Source organism: Oreochromis niloticus, linkage group LG7 (assembly GCF_001858045.2).
Source record: "Oreochromis niloticus isolate F11D_XX linkage group LG7, O_niloticus_UMD_NMBU, whole genome shotgun sequence".
Lineage (NCBI taxonomy): Eukaryota > Metazoa > Chordata > Actinopteri > Cichliformes > Cichlidae > Oreochromis > Oreochromis niloticus.
Window position 1 is genome coordinate 57,922,480 of NC_031972.2, and position 6,827 is coordinate 57,929,306.

The 6,827-nt window shown below is 39.9% G+C and overlaps 1 long non-coding RNA gene across 1 annotated transcript; it reads right to left on the reverse strand.

Moving 5' to 3' along the window:
• Window positions 1-469: 469 nt before the first annotated feature.
• On the reverse strand, window positions 470-3,774 carry LOC109202956 (uncharacterized). The gene is made up of 5 exons (XR_002062963.2): window positions 3,294-3,774; window positions 2,494-2,572; window positions 1,752-1,909; window positions 1,299-1,385; window positions 470-917 (listed from the first exon to the last, which is right to left on the reverse strand). It is a non-coding gene; the product is annotated as an uncharacterized LOC109202956 (long non-coding RNA).
• Between the last annotated feature and the right edge of the window lie 3,053 nt (window positions 3,775-6,827).

Consider the following 6,827-nt stretch of genomic DNA (forward strand, 5'->3'; position numbering starts at 1 on the left):
TACAATTCTTACTCCAGTGAGTTGAAAATTTACCTATATAAACAAAGGAAAATGTATGTTTTTATTATACTTGAAAAAACACTTAATAAATAGATATAGAATAAAACAAAGCACAATTCAATGTTATCTAAAAGCTTATTTATTTTGTTCAACAGTCTTTTCAGTACATTTCAGAATGTCATGGGTAGTAGGGTGAATTTCTGTTAAAAACAACAAAAAGAAAGAAAGAAAAGAAATAACAAACAAACAAAAACGTGTTGCCAGTTTCTTTTGGGTGCTTTGAGCACCCCAGCAGAGACGTTAAAATTCTAGAGTCCAGAACCAAAAAAGAAAAGTGTCCAGCAACTTAATAATTCATGCACACACACCCTGACCGTCTTGTAAAAGCTGAACATAACTATTGCAAATTAAATAGGGTAGTGCTACAAACGACTGCCTATGCACCCAGACATTGACATTTTACACAGGCTTACTATGATGAACTATGGAAGTTAAAAGTTCTTAGAAATGTTACCATCAATGAAGAGGAAACTAACACTATAACAAATCTTTTAAAATACTACAAGACAAATTTTCACCATATATTCTCAACAATACAGATTCATCTGACTAAAATTTACATTTCGAATAATGATTTATCCATTTCGCCTTCATATTGTCCGACCAGGCCAAAATAAGATGGCCTGAATTGCTTCAAAGGTAAAACTCATCTGCTATGGATAATCAATGTTGAGGGCATACAGAAGGCCAAAGAGGTGTGCCAGGGCAGTAGAGAGATCTGGAATGTTATGTAGCACAATGTCCCCTTCCAACACAACTGCATGTTCTCGCACAGACGTATCAGCATCGTCATCTTGTAGGATGGTGAGGATGGCAACTGATGCACCGTTCAACACTGGTTCCAAAATGTCAGTGTCCTGAAGAAAAGTAAAATATGAATTATTGAAAGCTAAGAAAAACTAAAGACAAAACAAATTTCTAAAGATTTTAACTTTAACCTCTATACCATGCTGGTCGTTTGACCCATGGAGGTTTTAAGAAGAAAAAGCTTATTTTCTTTTAATTAATGCCACCTTGTGAGTTTTGCACAAAAATATTTTCTGCTATGGAACAACCACTAACAATGCCCAGCTGCTGCTCAGCAGAAAAAAAGGAGTGAGAGTTATGACAACTGCAATCCCCACTATAAAATTATCTGGACTGCACTGAGAAAGTGTACATTTCCATTTTGGATAAACTCATCCTTTAAAAACATCTCATAGCAATTAGTTTTACTTGCATTACTTTTTTGTACTTACTAAGCACTTCAGGAAAACCTCTGTTGCATCTTCTCTTGAGGAAAATGGGCAGGCCTCTCAGTGCCCGTTGGACACAGTGTTGGATGTCTAAAGAGTATTCAGTGGAAAACAAGAATTTCAATTAGTGAAGTAACATGGTGTACTATACACAATGCAAAATCAGAACTCTCATAGTAATGAAAGTAAAGCACAGGTCAGACCCAGCAACACGCAAAACGTACACCCCCCCCCCCCCCAAAAAAACAACAACAACACCATGTTAACAATTTTACTTTCGTTTTACAAATTAAATAAAATACTGCCAAATAAGAACAAAGCAATGACTCATGACATTCATTTTTACTGACATATCCACTGATGTGTTTTGTTTGAAGCCAACATCTTTTTCAGTTTCTGTTAAGAGAAAAGTATACTCTCTTCTAAAAATGTCAGATAAAGGAGCACTTCACTCACCTGTTCATCAAGTTTATCCAGGAGGTCTTCCATCTCCTCACCAAGAGCTCCCTTCTTAGACCAGTACAGTTTCAGCAGGCCAGGCACAACTTTGTCAAGGGATGCATTGAAGGTCCCCAGGAGGTCTTTGCTTGTGATCCGATGAAATTTTCAGATATCTAAACAACACATTCACCAAAATATTGTCATTTATTCAGCACAGAAAATTCCTGGGTAGCTGTCTTGGACAGTCTGCACCATGTTATATGCCTGACTGTGTCATCAACAGCAAAACCTACCTACTTCAAAAATCTCTCATGAATACGTCTTTTGCACAGGAATAGAAACACCCCCCACAAAACCCAGTATCAATATGAAAATACATATTATGTTCTAAGTTGCACCAAAATCTGTGACCAATCAGATTCTGTGACCTGCCTTAGTATTCTTTCCCTAACAATCTCAGACTATAGAAGTCCTATTTCTAGCACAAAAAGAAAAAAAATACATGCTAAGTCAAAATTATGAGATTGCCTTTCTGTTTCACAATTTCGATTTAGCATGGGGACTTTTGTACTGGCAGAAATGTTCAGGGTAAGGATTTCAATATAACACTGGCAAGGGCCTTGACTGGAGTGGTAGCACAAGATAATAAAGTTGGCCAATGCATTACCCCAGCAAATACCGTACTGCTTCAATATAAGTATAAATCATGCCCAATTTGAATAATAATTAAATTATAAATAAATTAGGACAGTCTTACCTCCTCAGAGGAAAACAGCGCAGGTCATCTCTCCTGGACCTCAGATACCATAGGCTGACACTCCACGACCTCTCTCCGCCTGAGAGAAAATGTTTGCAATAATGAAACATTTCAATATAATGTAGAAAAAAACCGAGAAAAAAAGTTACGGATCGGACTCCCCGATCCTTACTGCGCATGTGCAAAGTCGGACCGTACAGATCGCGTCTACCCGTGGAATTGTACATAAAATCAATACTCCACCAACAAAAAGGCTCTCAAAACAATACAATACTTTCCACAGCTTTGAAGGATGGGTCAGGTGTATCCTTCGTGGCCCACCCTATGCCAGAATTCATAGCGCGGCCCAGCCGATTCTAGTTTCAAACAATGGCGGCAGCCACTTAGTTTTAATATTACTCTTATTACTCTTTCTGGGTCACAAAGTAAACTTTTAAGGTATTTTCAGGCGAGAATGTAGCTGTGTAAATTTCATATATCTGCTCAGTTTATTAAGACAACACATTTTTGCAAAAATGCTTCTACGTTTTCGGAGACGTCTGTTACCACCAGCTTCGATAGCTAGCTAGGGATTCAAGGCTTGCTAGAGCAGCGAGAACAGCGAACTCCTGGCATATCATTTTCAACCCCCCGCGCGGTCCTTCGCTAGCTTAAACATGATATATAAGTCCCTTAGATGACTTAAACATGTTATTGTTTGGCTTTTTTTCAGTGCTTTACTCGTTCCACCCTCCTGGATCCTCAGGAGGATGCAACCTAGCGCTTGTAGAAAATCCTAATAACAGATGTCGTTAGCTTACCTGCTAGGGCAAATGGCCGGCAGCTCCCGCACCTGTCCAAAAAAATGGTCAAATAATACACTCCAACTTCAGACCAGGTAAAATCCGTAATGGTCGAAAAATTTTAATTTTCATCCAACTTTGGCCACGTTTGTTCAAAGTTTCTTAGCAGGTTTTCAGTTCAGAACACATCGACAAACCACTATCACACAGTCTGCTCAGACTCGTTTGGTCTAGTTCAAACTTATTCAGACCACGACGTGTGCCAGTCACCTACGGGGTTTCCCACCGGTTCCCAACTCGACTCAAAAAATCTACTCAAAAGTTGATAATCTTTGTTATGCTCGCTAGAAAATCTTAGTTAGGACAACAATGGAAGAAATTTGTTGGGCAGACAAGCTATTTTAGGTTGTAAATGGAAAGTTTTATTTCTAAGTCAGTTTAATTTGAAAACTTTACTCAAATCAACAATTACTAGTTATCGTTTTTACAGTGTAGACCCGGTTCTTAGAGTACGCTTGGGGAGTGTGATTGTGTGTACAATGTCTCTCTATGTCTGTCTCCATGTTGGTTGAGTGTTGAGTAATTGCATATGAGAGCATGAGGGTGGGAATGGATGTTTGTATCTGTGTGTGCCTGTATGTCTGTGTCTATATGTCAGGTTGGGTATCAGACGCCACCTCTCTGGGGACATCTCAGGCCCTCCAAGGTTTGGAGGCCTATCTCCCCCACCACTTCCCCTGCCGGTGGCGGACGCCCTCAGACATCGGTGCGTTGGTGGTTCTTTGTGTCCAGGGATGGGCGTCCAGGTACACACCGGCTCACTCCTTGGTGGCTGCTTATTGGGGCCTGGAGCCAGGGGCTCGCTCGGGCCACTTCGGGGGTGGGGTGCCCTCGGCCTCTCGGCCTGGGGCTCGGTCACTCTGGCACAGCTGGCTGCCGGCGGAGCTCACGGGCACGTCACTGCAACCCCCCTGGCTTCTGCTCCGCGGCTGCTGAGTGACCCCTCATCTGGGACTCTCCTCAGCTCTTTCTGGGAAAGTGGCGCGGCTGCCCCTCTGTTGGTCTTCCTTGGTCTCTTGTGTTCTGGGGGCCTCTGGATGTCTGGAGTTTTGATCTCCTCCATACCTGCTTCATGCCCTGGAGGACGGGGTTGTGGCCCCCCACACCCTCTAGCAGACAATTACATGAAGGAACCTTTTAAAAACAAGAGGCCTCATGCTCACAGGTGTACACACGAGTGCTCACACACACAAACTACACCCTTTTTGGCTCCTACCTCAAGCAAACTATGTGCTGTCGATCTTACGTGCTGCACAATAATATTTAATATTTAGTATTTACTGTTACATTCCCATAGATCATCGTGATGTTGTTTATTCTATTGCTCTCGTTTTCTTCTGCTTGTTCTCTTTTTTCTTTCTCAACAGGTGATCCAGGTGATTGATATATGTATTTTTTGTCTGCTTATTTTGTTGGTTTTTGTTTTTTGCCCTTTATCCCCGTCCCTCTTCTCCGCTTTTTTTCCCCCCTCTTTCTTTCTCCCTTTTCTTTTCCTCATTCAAGTCTGTCCCGTATCTAGCAAGTGAAAATAAAAAAAATAAAATAAACAATAAAAAGTGAATCAAATAGACCATTACGGCAAGGCTGGGATGGTCCATTTGGTAAAGTAAATCCGTTGGGCATCTTTCTTCGCCTTTAGACAATAATTCTGATGGCAAAAGAACCAAACGGGACAGGCAAAAAAAAAGAAAAAAAAAAAGAATTTATTTACTTCTTTGAATTCCCAGATGGTATAAACAATTTATATAAGTACAATCCTTCCAGCACTAGTGTACAATATCGTGTGGCCCTGAGGCCGAGTTTATGTCTCCTCCTGGTCTAAAACCAGCTAATTTTCCCCATGTAAGGTAAATGCATTAAACACTACACCACAGAGTTGATTATTTTGAAGACAGTGATTGTAACTGATGGCCTAAACAGTCACTGATAAACAGCTTTTATTTTATGCACAGAGAGGAGCTGAATGGTTGGAGAAAGTAGGAGAGGTTAGATAGAAGGGGGAAAAAGTCATTTTGCAGACACAAAGAAGCATGGACAGACTCTAAGAAAGAGGATGGAGAGAAAGAACAGACAATGGAATTAGGCTTCTATAAACAAATCAACACATCTATCACCCTGGGCCTCCTGTAAGGGCCATCGGGTCACTGGTGTGTTTGCAAAAATAAAATAAAAACAAAGAAAAAAAAAGAAAAAAGAACAACAAGTATTTCCAATATTTATCGTAATTTCACTGTCTGCAAATATCTCTTAAAGCCATGGAAGAAATAAATGCCATTTATTGAACCACTTCTGAATAAATTATTAGCAGTATAAACTGCTAATAATCAGAACAATATTTTGCTCCAATCCTCATCCATCATGACACCCACGTAGACTTCTCAGCCATGAGGGGAAATCCCTCCTTAGCGCAGCCACACATGGCTAGGGGTGCAACCTGGCCGGTCAACCAGCAAAAGTTGCACCCTTAATGATGCTGGCAGCTTTTTTCTCATTAGAATGTGGCAATAATGCTGTGTGAAACCTATTAGTCTTTATGAGAATAATTTAAACATGTGCCACAAGTGACTATTTCTATGCATTATTACTAAACCACAAAAATGCAAATAATGGAAACACTTTGACAGCTTCAAGCTTTATAGAAAAGTCTATAGAAACTGACCCCATTCCCCGATTTTCACAAAGATATGAAAACATTTATATTCAGAAACTTTAAGCACAAATACATATATATGTATACATACAAAATATTTATACATAAAAAATAGTGTCTATGCTACTAGGACCATATTAAACTGGACATGACATATGCTGACATCTCCTCTCCATCATTAAGGCTTTCCTTGATTATAATGAATTATTCAAATGTTTCTTACATGATGGCAAATGTGGTTAGTTGATAAAACCTGTGTGTTAAGAGAATAAATGACCTAGTCTTTATTTACTTGCTAATCCTAGCTTTGATTTCGCACGTGTAGATCGTAACTGATCTCAGAGCAGTGGGAGCAGAGTCAGCAGCAGCTTGTCTAACATACCAACTACAGGTATGCTCACAATGTGCATGTACAAACAATGAGAAGAAGCTGCTGGCCTCAAGCTACTGTTAACATGCCCATGTCTATCAAATTGACAGGTGCTAAAGATTTTGGTGGATTTGGAGGCAAGTGGTTAGGCCTGCTTCCAAAGAAAATGGCCAACTGCAGCCACAAGATAGCAGTAATCTAAATAATCATGCAAACAGGCAATGAGAGAAGGTTTTGGGAAAGAATGTAAAGTTACAAGGAGAAAGACAGCTTTTAGTTGGGTCTTAATTGATGTTTATTTTTAAATTTGGAATACTACTGGTATATGTGGCCATATGCAGCTACTGAATCATTAGAACATGACCACTCTCCAGTAAACAGTGTTGTGATTTTAGCTCCTTCTTAGCTTGAGATCCTTGGGTGACACGTAAAAAAAAAAAGAAAGAAAGAAAAGAAAATAGGACATAATTTA